Source organism: Cervus canadensis, chromosome 11, assembly GCF_019320065.1.
Source record: "Cervus canadensis isolate Bull #8, Minnesota chromosome 11, ASM1932006v1, whole genome shotgun sequence".
Classification (NCBI taxonomy): Eukaryota; Metazoa; Chordata; class Mammalia; order Artiodactyla; family Cervidae; genus Cervus; species Cervus canadensis.
In genome coordinates this window covers 3,383,121-3,399,147 of record NC_057396.1, presented here as the reverse complement: position 1 = coordinate 3,399,147, position 16,027 = coordinate 3,383,121, and positions in this window count along the sequence as shown.

The following is a 16,027-nucleotide window of genomic DNA, read 5'->3' as shown; positions in this document are numbered from 1 at the left end:
TGACTTGAAATCAGACAGAACTGGGTTTGAAATCTAGCTCCACTACTTACTACTACCTTGGGCTCTTAGGAGAGTTTTTCAACCTACATTAAATAGGGTTGATAATAGTACCCATACCCTGGGGTTCTTGAAAGCCATAAATGAGATAATAATAATTATGGTGCTGAGTGCATGATCTGGCACATGGTAAGCCCATAATATATGAAGCTTACATCACATTATTATTATTGCATTAGTGTTCTTATCATAAAGATGAATAACAAAATGGGATCCTCAGTGTTCCAGTCAACATCCAGGTGATGGCAATCAATTCAATTCACTCCACTTTTAAAGACATGGAATAAAGTGCTTGAGAAGTGAGTAGGACAGTTTCTGACTTGAAACAAATTTTGTGTGCAAGACCAACATACTTGTATTTAGCTGTATTACTAACTAGAATACAATTAACTGGTCTAAAGCCTTGCTAGTCCAAGTGGTGTCTGTGACCAGCAGCAGCAGCAGCATCACCTATAGATTATACATCTCAAGTCACATTTCAAGCCTTCTGAATGAGAATCTACATTTAACAAGATCCCCATTTAAATGACAGGCGCAAGGAAGTTTGAGAAGCAATGGTCTAACGTGCTACATTAGAAACACACTTAGAAAAGGCAGAGGAACCAGAGATCAAATTGCCAACATCCATTGGATCATCAAAAAAGCAAGAGAGTTCAAGAAAAATATCTAATTCTGCTTTATTGACTATGCCAAAACCTTTGTGTGTATCACAACAATCTGTGGAAAATTTTTAAAGACATGGGAAGACCAGAACACCTTACCTGCTTCCTGAGAAATCTGTATGCAGGTCAAGAAGCAACAGTTTGAACCGGACATGGAAAAACAGATTAGTCCCAAATCGGGAAAGGAGTACATCAAGGCTGTATATTGTCACCCTGCTTATTTAACTTCTATACAGTGTACATCATGTGAAATGCTGGACTGAATGAAGCACAAGCTGGAATCAAGATTGCCAGGAGAAATATCAATAACCTCAGATATGTAGACGACACCACCCTTATGGCAGAAATTGAAGAGAAACTAAAGAGCCTCTTGATGAAAGTGAAAGGAAAGAGTGAAAATGTTGGCTTAAAACTCAACATTAAAAAAACTGAGATCATGGCATCTGTTCCCATCACTTCATGGCAAATAGATGGGGAAACAGTGACAGACTTTATTTTTTAGGGCTTCAGATTCACTGCAGATGGTGACTGAAGCCATGAAATTAAAAGATGCTTACTCCTTGGAAGAAAAACTATGACCAACATAGATAGCATATTAAAAAGCAGACACATTACTTTGCCAACAAAGGTTCATCTACTCAAAGCTATGGTTTTTCCAGTAGTCATGTATGGATGTGAGAGCTGGACCATAAAGAAAGCTGAGTGCCGAAGAATTGATGCTTTTGAACCGTGGTGTTGGAGAAGATTCTTGAGAGTCCCTTGGACTGCAAGGATATCCATCTAGTTAATCCTAAAGGAAATCAGTCTTGAATCTTCATTGGAAGGACTGATGCTGAAGCTGTAACTCCAGTACTTTGGCTGCCTGATGTGAAGAACTGCCTCATTGGAAAAGACCCTGCTGCTGGGAAAGAATGAAGGCAGGAGAAGGCAACGACAGAGGATAAGATGGTTGGATGGCATCAGCAACTTGATGGACATGAGTTTGAGCAAGCTCTGAGAGTTGGTGATGGACAGGGAAGCCTGGCGTGCTGTGGTTCATGAGGTCACAAAGAGTCGGATATGACTGAGCAACTGAACTGAACTGAACGTGTTACAAACTACGTCTTGTGGTGACAATTAGTACTGATGGGAAGATTGGAGGGCTTGCTGATGAGGTTTGATTTATGTTGGGTCTTGAATGACAGATTTCAAGGGAGGCCAGAAGGTACATTCATGGATGGGATACAATAAAAATAAAGGCATGAAGATTTTGTCTTTCTGTAAAAATGTATAATGTTTAGAGAAAGCACTAGTAGTTTCACAAACTAAGTTACAGGGAATACAGAATGAAGTAGCGGGAGATGAGGCTAAAACATTTGGTTGGTAACAGAATCATGACCTGTCTTCAGTGCCATATTATACAGTATGAATATCCTATATGAAATGAGAGCACAAAGTTTAGTTATTTGGGGGAAATAGGGATGCCTTAGTAATTGAGTTGAGGAGGACTTATGTTTGTAGTTGAAATGTTGGGCTGGAAGATCAAGAGATCAACTGGGATGGGATCGCCAGAGAAGAGATTAGGAGGAGGATAACTGATTTAGTTTTGAACATACTGGTTTGAAGCATCTAAGGGATGTTCAAGTGGAGGTGCACAGAAGGGGCAATTTGGGCTGAGAGGGGAGGTCGAGGCCGGGAGCTGGGTTTTGGGGGCATTTCTATGGCGATGGAAATGGAAATTATGGCAGCATATGGAATCAACCAAATAATGTGTGCAGTTTATTAAGGAAGAGCATAACTCAGCAATAAACATTAGTGATGATTTAAAACCTGAGTGATGAGAGAAATGCTAATATTCACTAACTGTAGAATATTCTTTATGTATACATAGACCACACCAGCCCCCACTCTGCAATATTACTTTTCTTCTTTAAAATTGCATCTGATATTAATGAAAACCTGCTTCCAAATCTCCAGGGATTTTTCCAGGATCTTCATTTTGCTAGAAATGGCTCTACACTCCATCCAGTTCTGTCAGAAAGAAGGCAAAGTTAAAATAGACACAGTAACAGTCCACATCTACTCAATGACTGGAAGCTGCTTTTATATTGATAAACTACCAGAACTCATAACAATAACTTATTACCTCCTTGCTTATACTTCACTTTGTCCCCTAAAAGTCTAAGCAAGTAAATAACTTGTGTTTATTTATGGTGCTTTTCTGTTCATATGATGATTTCCCACCAGTTATGTTCTTTATTTCTCAGAATAACCTCTTGAGAGAAGCACTCTTTCTTTATCTCAATTTCAAAGCTAAGGCAACTGAGGCTCAGTGGTCTTTCCCAACATCTCAGAATTAGAGTATGGTCCAACCAAGGCTTTTAGATTCTAAATACTATGCTATTTTTGCACTTTGTGCTCTTGCCTTTAGCCTGTTAACCAAACAGATTGTAGCAAGCTCAGGGTGTTAGTGTTAGTGTATTTGGGCTGCTACAACAATACCATAAGCTACGTGGCTTATGAATGACTGAGATTTATTGCTCACTGTTCTGGATGCTAAGAAGTCTAAGATCAAGATGCAGGCAGATTTAGTGTCGGGCAAAAACCTAGTTCCTGGTTCACAGACAACCATCTTCTTGCTTTACCTCTCATCGTAGAATGAGTAAAAGTTCTTTCTGGGGTCTCTTTTTATAAGAAACCTATTTATGGGTGTTATGAATTCATGATCTGATTACCTCCTAAAAGCCTCACCTCCTAATACCATCACTTTGAAACCTGTTTTTTTTCTAATCTGAACAATTTTATTTTTCAATTTTTTTTCCATTTATTTTTATTAGTTGGAGGCTAATTACTTTACAATGTTGTAGTGGTTTTTGCCATACATTGACATGAATCAGCCATGGATTTACACATATTCCCCATCCTGATCCCCCCTCCCACCTCCCTCCCCACCCCATCCCCCTGGGTCTTCCCAGTGCACCAGCCCTGAGCACTTGTCTCATGCATCTAACCTGGGCTGGTGATCTGTGAAACCTGGTTTTAACATACTAATTTTAGGGAAACAAACAGCAGAACCATAGCACTCAATTATATGATTTGTTTCCTTCAGATTGAAAATAATGGTCCAGTCACCTCATCTAGAAACTAAAAGAAGTAAATATATCACTTCCCTGGTTATGGAAGAGGACACTTGATCTTCACTTCAGATGTTACCACTGCTGTAAACTGTACCCCTTCTCCTTGATGTGTTACATTGATTGGCATTTGGTAACCACATGAGGCAAACAAACTGCTAATTGGAAGCAGCAATGCATATAAAATTATTTTTATTTCCAAACTATATTATAACAAAAAATTAAACAAAAACTTTGCCTAGTCAGAATGTCAGAACAAGATTTGCTTTTCATTAGAAACCATGAATTTGTCAACTAAGAAAACACTGCAGCCTCAGGAGTTGTCTGAACAAGAGGAGTTGGGTGATGTCCAAATACTTTTAATGACAATGAAAATTGTCATACTAATAGACTGGCCAAGAAATCTGTTTACTAAGAAAAAAAAAAGTTATATCTGGAGGGGTTATTTGAGGCACACTATGGAGTTTGTCCTAACTGTCATACTTGTTTAAAAAATTCATAACAATCCTTTTTTCACATCTTAAATTTTGATGATGGCAACAGAAAATGACTGTGTACAAGGCTGTGTCAGTCTATACATTTGAAAGGTATAATGTACACATACATGTGGGAAGAATTTTAGAGCAAAGTGTATAGTTTTATGTAACACTGCAATATACTTGGTAAACAAAGCATTCCACAAGATGTGTTCTAGTGGTGGCGATGAAACAGAACCCCACAGATAAACTTTAAACACTCATTGTAGCTTTGTTGCTGTTCAGTCCCTCAGCCATGTCTGACTCTGTGCAATCCCATGGACTGCAGCACACTAGACTCCCTTCACTCTTTCCTGAGATCTCTCAAACTCAGGTCCATTGAGCCATGAAGCCATCCAAACATCTCATCTTCTGTCACCCCCTTCTCCTCCTGCTCGCAGTCTTTCCCAGCATCAGCATCTTTTCCAAGGAATTGGCTCTTCTCATCAAGTGGCTAAAGTATTGGAGCTTTAGCATCAGTCATTCCAATGAATATTCAGGGTTGATTTCTTTTAGGATTGACTGGTTTGATCTCTTTACTCTCCAGGTGACTCTCAAGAGTCTTCTCCAGCACCACATTTTGAAAGCATCAATTCTTTAGTGTTCAGCCTTCTTTATGGTCCAACTCTCACATCTGTACATAACTACTGGAGAAATCATAGTTTTGACTGTATGGACATTTGTTGGCAAAGTTATGCTTCTGATTTTTAATATGCTGTCTAGGTTGTCATAGCTTTTCTTCCAAGGAGCAAGCGTCTTTTAACTTCATGGCTGCAGTCACTGTCCACAGTGACTTTGAGCCCAAGAAAATTAAGTCCATTGCTGTTTCCATTTTTTCCCCCCTCTATTTGCCATGAAGTGATGGGACCAGATGCAATGATCTTCCTTTTTTTAAACTCTGAGTTATAAGTTATCTTTTTCACTCTCCTCTTTCACCTTCATCAAATGACTCTTTATTTCCTTCTGCCATTAGGGTGGTGTAATCTGCATATCTGAGTTTATTGATATTTCTCCCAGCAATCTTGATTCCAGTTTGAGCTTCACCCAGCTTGGCATTTCATATGATGTATGTTGCAATACATACAATATGTTGTAAGTTAAATAAGTAGGGTGACAATATAGAGCCTTGATATACTTCTTTTCCAATTTTAAACCAGTCTGTTGTTGCAGCATCTCTGGTAGGCATGAGGTTTGATTTTAAATGCAATTGCGCCCTGCCTATGGTCTTGTGGCTTCTTCTTTGCCCTTGGACATGGGGTGTCTTTTTTGGTAGGTTCCAACATTCTCCTGTAGATAGTTGTTCAACAGCTGGTTGCGATTTTGGTGTTTTTGTAGAAGAGGAGCTCGTGTATTTCTACTCAGTCATCTTGAGTTCTAGATGGTTTAAGAGTGGTTTTAGTATTTCATAAACAGTATTCTTCCTTCATCTGAGAGTTCAAAACACTGTGATAATGCATTATTACATATGATTATCACAGCAACCCCTAGGTTCAGAGATACTGAATAAATTGTTTAAGATCATAAAGCTCTGGAGTAGGGACAAAGGAGAATAACAGTCATGGGTCGATGGGCTCCTAAGTCATCCTACATAACTATCATCCCACTGCTTTGCTTAAAATGACCTTGCTCCAGCCAGAACCAGGACTGTCTCTTGAGTCTGCTAAGTCTTTTCCTAGAATTCTTTTCTCTGTTCTGTTCTCTTTCCAAATAGCTAAACTGACACTGGAGGTTAGTGTTAGTTTAGACTCTAGATGCCTAAGCAAATGTTTCCAAGCTTTCTTTCACAAGCCACAGGCTGGAACTCCTGGAAACACTGTGTGTATGTCCCTTGGCAGCATGGAGTACTTCTAGTCCTAGAACTTCAAACATCACTGGACTTCCAAGGTAAATACTATGAAAAGGTCAAGTCCTACTGTGCCCAGCAGCTCCTGATGAAGGTGCTACAGGCAGCTGGGCTACTTCGCTGAGTGAAAGCAAGTAGGGACATCTGGAGGAGGAGAAAACACCCTCCCTAGGGGAGAACCGGCAAGAAGACTAATGAAGGCAGTTAAGTCCTCTTACTGTGCTTGGCTTATAACTTTGCAGTGGCTGAACAAAGATACAGAGAACAATTAAATCCACCCCATAGATGATCCAGACCCAGTTTGGACGTCCAGTGGACACCCAAGAAAGGAAGAAATATGACTGGAGAGTCAAAGGAAAGGACATTTTGGCCTAGATAAAAGCTCTAGAATTAGGGTCTTAATTATTAATCCTAATGTATTTATATATGTGTGATAAATTTTATACATACATCTTATATATATATGAAGTGAAGTGAAGTCATTCAGTTGTGTCTGACTCTTTGCGACCCCATGGATTGTAGCCTGCCATGCTCCTCCTTCCATGGGATTTTCCAGGCGAGGGTAATGCAGTGGGTTGCCATTTCCTTCATATATATATATAATTTGCATATTTCATTTATATATATATATATATACTTACATATATATATACCCATATATGTATGTATGTATATATATATATACACACACACATATATATAGCTGCTGCTGCTGCTAAGTCACATTAGTTGTGTCTGACTCTGTGCAACCCCATAGACGGCAGCCCACCAGGCTCCCCCCGTCCTTGGGATTCTCCAGGCAAGAACACTGGAGTGGGTTGCCATTTCCTTCTCCAATGCATGAAAGTGGAAAGCAAAAGTGAAGTTACTCAGTCGTGTCCAACTCTTAGCGACCCCATGGACTGCAGCCTACCAGGCTCCTCTGTCTATGGGAGTTTCCAGGCAAGAGTACTGGAATGCGGTGCCATTGCCTTCTCCACATATATAGCTACATACTAGCAAAGTAATGCTCAAAATTCTCCAAGCCAGGCTTCAACAGTACATGAAATTCCAGATATTCAAGCTGGATTTAGAAAAGGCAGAGGAACCAGAGATCAAATTGTCAACATCCGTTGAATCATTGAAAAAGCAAGAGAGTTCCAGAAAAACATCTACTTCTGCTTTATTGACTACACCAAAGTCTTTGACTGTGTGGATTACAACAATCTGTGGAAAATTCCTAAAGAGATGGGAATACCAGACCACCTTACCTGCCTCCTGAGAAATCTGTATGCAGGTCAGGAAGCAACAGTTAGAACCAGACATGCAACAACAGACTGGTTCCAAATTGGGAAAGGAGTACGTCAACGCTGTATATTGTCACCATGCTTATTTAACTTCTATGCAGAGTACATCATGTGAAATGCCAGACTGGATGAAGCACAAGCTGGAATCAAGATTGCAGGGAGAAATATCGATAACCTCAAATATGCACATGACACCACTCTTATGGCAGAAAGGGAAGAAGAACTAAAGAGCCTCTTGATGAAAGTGAAAGAAGAGAGTGAAAAAGTTGGCTTAAAACTCAGCATTCAGGAGACTAGGATCATGGCATCTATTCCCATCACTTCATGGCAAATAGATGGGGAAACAATGGAAGCAGTGACAGACTTTATTTTGGGGGGCTGCAGGTGGTGACTGCAGCCATGAAATTAAAAGATGTTTGCTCCTTGGAAGAAAAGCTATGACCAACCTAGACAGCATTTTAAAAAGCAGACACATTACTTTGCCAACAAAGGTCTATCTAGTCAAAGCTATGGTTTTTCCAGTAGTCATGTATGGACATGAGAGTTGGAGTATAAAGAAAGGCAAGCGCTTAAGAATTGATGCTTTTAATCTGTGATGTTGGAGAAGACTCTGAGAGTCCCTTGGACTGTAAGGAGATCCAACCAGTCCATCCTAAAGGAAATCAGTCCTGAATATTCATTGGAAGGACTGATGCTGAAGCTGAAACTCCAATACTTTGGCCACCTGATGTGAAGAACTGACTCATTGGAAAATACCCTGATGCTTGGAAAGATTGAAGGCAGGAGAAGGGGAGGACAGATGACATCAGAGACCTGATGGACATGAATTTGAGCAAGCTCCAGGAGTTGGTGATGGATGGGGAGGTGTGTTGTAGTCCATGGGGTTGCAAAGAGTCAGACATGACTGAGCAACTGAATTGAACTGATAGTTGGATAAGACTGAGTGAATAACACACTTTCACATATTTCAAATAACCACACATACATACACACACACACACATGCACACTCTTCATATACTCATAGAGTGGAAGACATGAACAATCTGCATCCAGTCAAAAGGGGTAGTTAATTCACTAAGGTCACATCGTTAAATGTCAATATTGCTAGAAGTATGTGGAGTTCCTTTTAAGTTCCTGAGCCCATGTTATGGAATCAGGCAGAACCTGCGATGGGATACTACCTCCATCTGTTATCTGCCATCTAATCTGAATTGTGGTTATATTTGCAGAATGAGATAACAATCTCCACCTTAAATAGAGTTAAAAAGTTAATCTCCACCTTAAATGGAGTTAAAAGTTAAGTGAGGTCACTTATGACCGACATACATCCCCATACTTGATACATAGAGGCTGCTCAGTAAAGAGTCCTCATATCTCATCTTTGTCTGCAGCTATGCAAGAAGCATTTTCCTCTAAATTTACTGATGAGTTAACTCATCTGATTGAACATTTATGCCCACATTATTTTTGAAATGACTTCTAGTAAGTGGTTTGTTGCATAGACACATAGACATGGATTTTGAGTAACCCAGAGATGACAGTTATACTAAAAAGAACCCATAATTTAGGGGTGTCCACATCACTTTTAGCCTTCCACACTCCATGGGGCTGCATTCTATGTAAGTGGGTATTATCTATGAATAAGCACTGCTTTTCTTGGTGCAGTCATACAAAGATAAATGTAATGTGAATAAAACCCTCAAAGAATGCAAGTCTCATCTGCTTTTTAAAATCCTGTTTCACAATTTTATTTCACTTAAATCACATCTCTTGATCTGCCCTGAAAATTCATCCCTGCATTTCAAAGCCTATGAATCATAAATAAATATTTCTATCTAAATTTTCCTAAAGATGAGTGTGTGTTGTTTCTTGTTGCTTGTTTCAATTTGACTTCCTGAAAAACAAACAAACAAAAAAAAAACAGTTGCAAACACATGTGCACATTAAATGGAGGCACAAATAACTGATCTCCCCAAGGTAAAATTAAAAAATAAAATGAGTGCATGATATAAAAATATTATGGATAACCTGTAGTTTGAATTAATGTTTATACTCCACCTTTAAGAAGTCAAAGATTGTTCTTCTATCCTTTGATTTTTCCTTCTGTCCTGTCTTTCTACCTTTTGGGAAACACATTGAAAAAAATATTTATCTCTATCTTAGGCATTGGACATTGCAGTTATAGAAACAGATGTTCCAGCTTTCAAAATATCTGTAAGCCAGCAGGGGAGAAAAAATTTATAACCATAAACCAGAGTGGGTATCCACTCTAGTCTCACAAAATTAACTGCTGAAATAAATTTAGTCTTTCAGATAGAATTTCTGGTCGGAAGAGACCATAATGACCAGTTAACAAGAATGTTCTAGTTTCCTTGGTATAAATGAATAAACTGACATGTTGGTTTGTAAATAATTCTCTTGGATTTTGATGAGTCGTTTCCCAAGATCCCAGTACCACAAGAGTGAAGTGAAATGGTAAAACCACAGGGCTGAGAGCCCTTCTGAGAAAGGCCTCTGATCGCTCAGTGATTCTAACAAGAAGGAGGTGTCACCTGCAGAATGGTGATTTCCTTGGTTCTTGCCTTCTCAAAGGAAAGCATTCAGTCAAGAGGCATAGAGCAGTTTTAAGTGGTCAGAGTTTCATTAAGCAAAAGTGGACGTGCACTCCAGAGACAGTGTGAGGGGGGACTGTCTGGAAAACAGAAGCTATGCAATGGAGTAGGGCTGGGCTGTTAGGGCGGTGGTCACTCCCCGTGTCCTGTGTCATTTGACTGACAAGTTGATCGACATCTTTGATCACACAACTTCTCTCCTAGTACACAGGTGCTCACCCATAAGCACCAAGGCAAAACTCAGTGGTGGGAGAGGTACAAAAAAACTGCAAGGCTAATATGTTGCAAATGTGGCATAATGAACCCTGGGCTTCTTTGAGTTACCTTTTAGGTCCTGCTACACTGGCATCAAACTGCAGTGGCAGTTTTATCTTGCTTGGTCCTTATACAGCTGGAAACCATGGTGGTAGTCCTTGAGCACATTTCTGGGTGTGATCTGACCACCAGTGTCCATCCAGGATGGGGTGGGACCTCCTCATGTCTGAGTAGCTGACTAACAGAGGCACCCACCTTAAGATTCAGCATAGGGTATTCACCTCTCCTATCACATCCTAGTGTAGTACAAAATAGGATGAGTAGTGTCTGGGGCTGTCAAGAATTGAAGTAACTCTCCAGTTGAAGTAACATTTGGGCAGACAGAAAAGGAAGGAAACACTTTTTAAGTCTCTACTCTATTTCTTCATGTGCTTAGCTTACAGTAGCTGTTAATTACCCCACATTACACATTCAGTAAAGAACAGGTATGAATTTGAATTTAGATGCATATTCTGCCTATCTATTTCTTCCAAAAATATTGTGAGTTGATGTATCAAGAGCTGCAAGTTCTTTAGGCTTTTTAGCATTTCATTTCCATATGTGATTATTCCTGGAAAATAATCAGATATGTACACAGAAGATATGAAGAATGTTTATTTGTGTGTTATATATACTAAAAAAATGGAAACAACCAAGAAAATCAGCGAGGGAAATACAGTTCAATAAATGACAATGCAGTTGTATGATGGAACATTAGACAAAATTTTTTAAATCAAAATTTAGCGACTTTGTTATTTCAATAAAAAAGTAGAACTCAAAATTACAGTTATTCCACTATTATCTTTAAATGAACAGAAAATATACTAGAGGAAAATAAGTCTTAATTTCTAGATAATAAGCATATAATTAAATTTCTTTTCACTTTTCAGTAAGTTCAAATTTTCTAAAATTGAACATGAAATATTTTTACTTTATAGTGATATTTTTAAAATAATTGTATTACTGGATGTTTTTCATGTGTTTTCAAGTTTTCAGAGTTTTCATATAATTATATTTAATCTCGTAAAGTATTAATAGTCTATGGAATACTGCTATTCATTTTCATAGATGAAGAAACAGGCTCAAAGAGACGGAAAATAGTTGGGCAGAGTTCACATGGTGACACTTGAGCTTTGAACTCTGCTGGTCTTTTCTTTCACATTCTTTCCCAACCATCACGTCATATTTCTTTTAAGAGCCTATATGACTGTGTGGTTAATTCAGAATCTCCTATAATCTCTTCTATGTGGGCTTCCATTTGCTCAGTAATAAAGAATCTGCCTGCAATGCAGGAGATGTACGTTTGATCCCTGGGTCAGGAAGAGACCTTAGAGAAGGAAATGGCTAATCTAATCCAGTATTCTTGCCTGGAAATTGTATGGGTAGAGGGACCTGGTGGGCTACAGTCCATGGGATTGCAAAAGCGTCGGACACAACTTAATGACTAAACAACAGCAATAATCTCTCCTATGTAGCCTCCCCTCAGCCTGCCTCCCCAACTTTTTGGTTTCTAAAGAACGTTCTATGAATGATAAGAACTGGTTCCTCATGCCTTTTTGTTGTTTAGTTGCTAAGTCATGTTCCACTCTTTGTGACATCATGGATTGTAGCCTGCAAGGCTCCGTTGTTCATGGGATTTCCCAGACAGAAATGCTGGAGTGGGTTGCCACTTGCTTCTCCAGGGGATCTTCCTGACTCAGGGATTGAACCCCCATCTCCTGCATTGCAGGCAGGTCTTTACCATTGAGCCACCAAGGAAGCCTTACCCATGCCTACATGCACTCATTTCTCTGTTGAAATATTATTTTCTAACTTGTAGGCTTATTTATGGACAAATAGGAAACCACACTGCTCTGACTGTGGTAACCAAATTCTGACCTGTTTGTGAGCCTCGGAGTTCAGTCTGTGGGACTTTGAAGTGGGGTCTCTAGAGTGGAGGGACCACAATCATAGACTGCACCTTTTTATAATCTGAAAACTCCAGAGTTTAATTGATAGCTTGAGTTGTTTTCTCTTTTTAATGCTTTCCTTATTTCATTATTCCAAAGCTAATCTACTTTAAAAGAAGCACTTAATTTCATCTATAAGCCAAGGCTTAATATCATTAGATATCTTTTAACAAACTAATTGAATGATATCTAGTCACTGTTAAATTCTTCAAAGGACCTAAGTGATTAGTGGTCTGCATAAAGGCCAGTAATTACTAGAACTTATTGCTTATTCTTTTTTTTTTTCCAACCAGAAGATAAGGAAACAAGGCCCCTGACTCTATGATGGGAAATTAAGCTAACCTACCCAATTAATGTCAATGCTAGGTCAAAATTTGAATTTTTGCCATAGTACAAAATATTTCTGGGAGAAATAACAACTTCAGGTATGCAGATATCACTCTAATGGCAGAAAGCAAAGAGGAACTAAAGAACCTCTTGATGAGGGTAATAGAGGAGAATGAAAAAGTTGGCTTAAAACTCAACATTAAAAAAACAAAGATCATGGCATCTGTTCCCAACACTTCATGGCAAATAGAAGGGGAAAAATTAGAAGCAGTGAAAGATTTTCTTTCTTGGCCTCTAAAATCATTGAGGATGGTTACTGCAGCCATGGAATTAGAAGACAATTGTTTCTTGGAAGAAAAGCTATGACAAACCTAGACAGCATGCTAAAAAGAAAAAAAACATCATTTTGCTGACAAAGGTCCATATAGTCAAAGCTTTGTTTTTCCAGTATGTATGGATGTGACAGCTGGACCATAAAGAAGGCTGAGCACTGAACTGATACTTTTGAATTGTGATGCTGGAGAAGACCATTGAGAGGCCCTTGGAAAGCAAAGAAATCAACCCTGAATACTCATTGGAAGGACTGAGGCTGAAACTGAAGCTCCAATATTTTGGCCACCTGGTGACTTCTTGAAAAAGACCCTGATGCTGGAAAAGGTTGAAGGTAGGAGGAGAAGAGGGCAACAGAGGATGAGATGGTTGGATATCATCACTGAATCAATGGACATATACTTGAGCAAACTCTGGGAGATAGTGAAGGACAGGAAAGCCTGGTGTGCTGCAGTTCATGGGGTCACAAAGAGTCAGATGCAACTTAATAACTGCACAACAGTATCTAAGTTTGTCTAGTGAAGAATTAATTAAGCAATTATGTTCTTCTGGATTGAGGGAAAAAGAAAGTTATGCATTTGCAGGGGGGGGAATGCAATGCAATGTCTTCAAAGTTTTCCTACTAATTTCCTCTGGAGATCAAAATTTATGTGATGAAATGCACTTTTGCACATTAATCAGTGCAGTCTGCCATGTTGCTTTTCTGAAAAGCATGATAAAAATGTGAAATATGAACTAGGCATTCTGTTCCTGATAAAGTGGACTTTCAGGCAAAAAATTCTGCACTTCAACTAAGAGCTTGCATGTTGCAATTAATGATCCCACTTTCCACAATAAAGATGGAAGGTCCCATGTGCTACAGTCAAATAAATATTTTAAAAAATCTGAATTTTAGAAAGGACTTCTATGTTAGCTGAGGATTCTATAACAAAATACCATAAACTGGGTAGCTTAAACCATAGAAAATTATTTCTTGCTTCTAAGTTCTGGAGGCTTCTAAATTCAAGGTCAAGGTTCCGGAAGGGTTTGGTTCCTGGTGAGAGCCCACTTCCTGGCTTGCTGATGGTTACTTTTTCATTTAATCAGTGCAACAACTCTCCTTCTTATAAGGCTGGTAATTCCACCATAAGGGCTCTGCTCTCATGACCTATTCTAACCCTAATCACCCCCCCAAAGACCCTATCTCCAAATACTATCACTTTAGGGTTAGGACTTGAACATAAGACTTTAGGGAGCCAGAGGGCACAAATATTCAGTCCATAACAACTTACATAGATTATGCAGAAGCAACCGGATTTTTAAGAGTTGGCAAATCCTAGGAAATAGAGAAAGAACAAATGTTTCTTTCACTTGAGTGGAGATGAGGGAAGCATCTGTTCCTGCTTCCCTGCTGGCTGGAAGGAAATAGATTGTGCTTGTTCTGCAAAGAAGAGTTATGCTTGCTGCACCTCTGCTTTCCAGCTCAGAGATTTGCTTCCTGGAGACAGCTGAGCCCTGTGGCCTTTAACGCCTGTCAGATGATGGTACCTAGATCCTGACAAAGTGGCAGGAAAGCAAGGAAAAGGAGGACATTCACAAAGTGAGTTGTCACGAATAAATTAAGATCAGTTGTCAATCCCAGAACTAATTCCTAGGTATCCTTGAATAAATCATAAATGATTTATTCATTTGTAGTCTATGAAGCAACAGTCCTGCTCTACTATCATAGGAATTTGAAACAATTGCATAACGTCTATTGTTTTAACTTTTAAAATTTGAATTTATTTATTGTTTTTCTGAAAGCATCTTGACAAAATCACGGCCAGTTAAGACAGTTTGCACAGTCTTTTCCATGAAAGAAGCAAACAATAACATTTATACTAGCAAATGACATTTGGGCTATTTTTTTTTTTTTTCTTAATGCATCTTGTTTATGAAGCACCACACTTCACTGGGTATTATCTCTAGTTAGATGACTCATGCTTTGATCAGGCCAAGTTCAAGGATATTATGCCTTCTGGCAAATGAATCTGGCTTGGTGCATTTTTTTTCCAAATGAATTAAGGACTCAAGCATGCTTTCCTCAGATTTTCAATACTAATTGGAGTAAAGATAGGAAAACAAACGTTGATCTTCATGTTCCCAGAATACCTCAGTAGAGACTCTATCTGTGATTAACAGAATATGTGGATATTGAGTATTTGCGAAGTGAAAATTTTCACTCAGCAGTCTTGGAAAGCAGATCAGTGTATAATAGTACAAAGCAAACTATATACCTTAAGAGAGAAGGCTGAGTAGTCTAAATGCATCCCTCCCAAAAGTCATATGTTGAAGCCTAACCCCTAATGCAATGGTTTTTAGAAATGAGATATGTGGGAGGTGATTAGGTTATGAGAGTAGAACCCTCATGAATGGTATTAGTGCTCTTTTGAAAGAGACCCCAGGAAGCTCAGTCCCACCTTCCACTAGTAAGAACATACAGACAAAACAGCCACCTATGAACCAGGAAGCAGTTTTTACCAGATAGCAACTGTGCCAGTACCTTGATCTTGGACTTCCCAGATTCCAGAACAGTGAGAAAGATATTTCTGTTGCTTATAAACCACACAGGTCTATGTATTATTCGTCAGGAAAACTCAACCTACATTGCGGTTTTGCTACTTTGGTTGCATGTTAGTATCACCTGGGAAAATTCTTTTAAAAAAATAATTTATTTATTGTAATTGGAGGCTAATCACTACAAACAAAGCAGGTGGAGGTGATGGAATTCCAGTTGAGCTATTTCAAATCCTAAAAGATGATGCTCTGAAAGTGCTGCACTCAATATGCCAGCAAATTTGGAAAACTCAGCAGTGGCCACAGGACTGGAAAAGGTCAGTTTTCATTCCAATCCCAAAAAAAGGCAATCCCAAAGAATGTTCAAACTAATGCACAATTGCATTCATCTCAAATGCCAGCAAAGCAATGCTCAAAATTCTCCAATTGAAGCTTTAACAGTACATGAACCGCGAACTACCAGATTTTCAAGCTGGTTTTAGAAAAGGCAGAGGAACCAGAG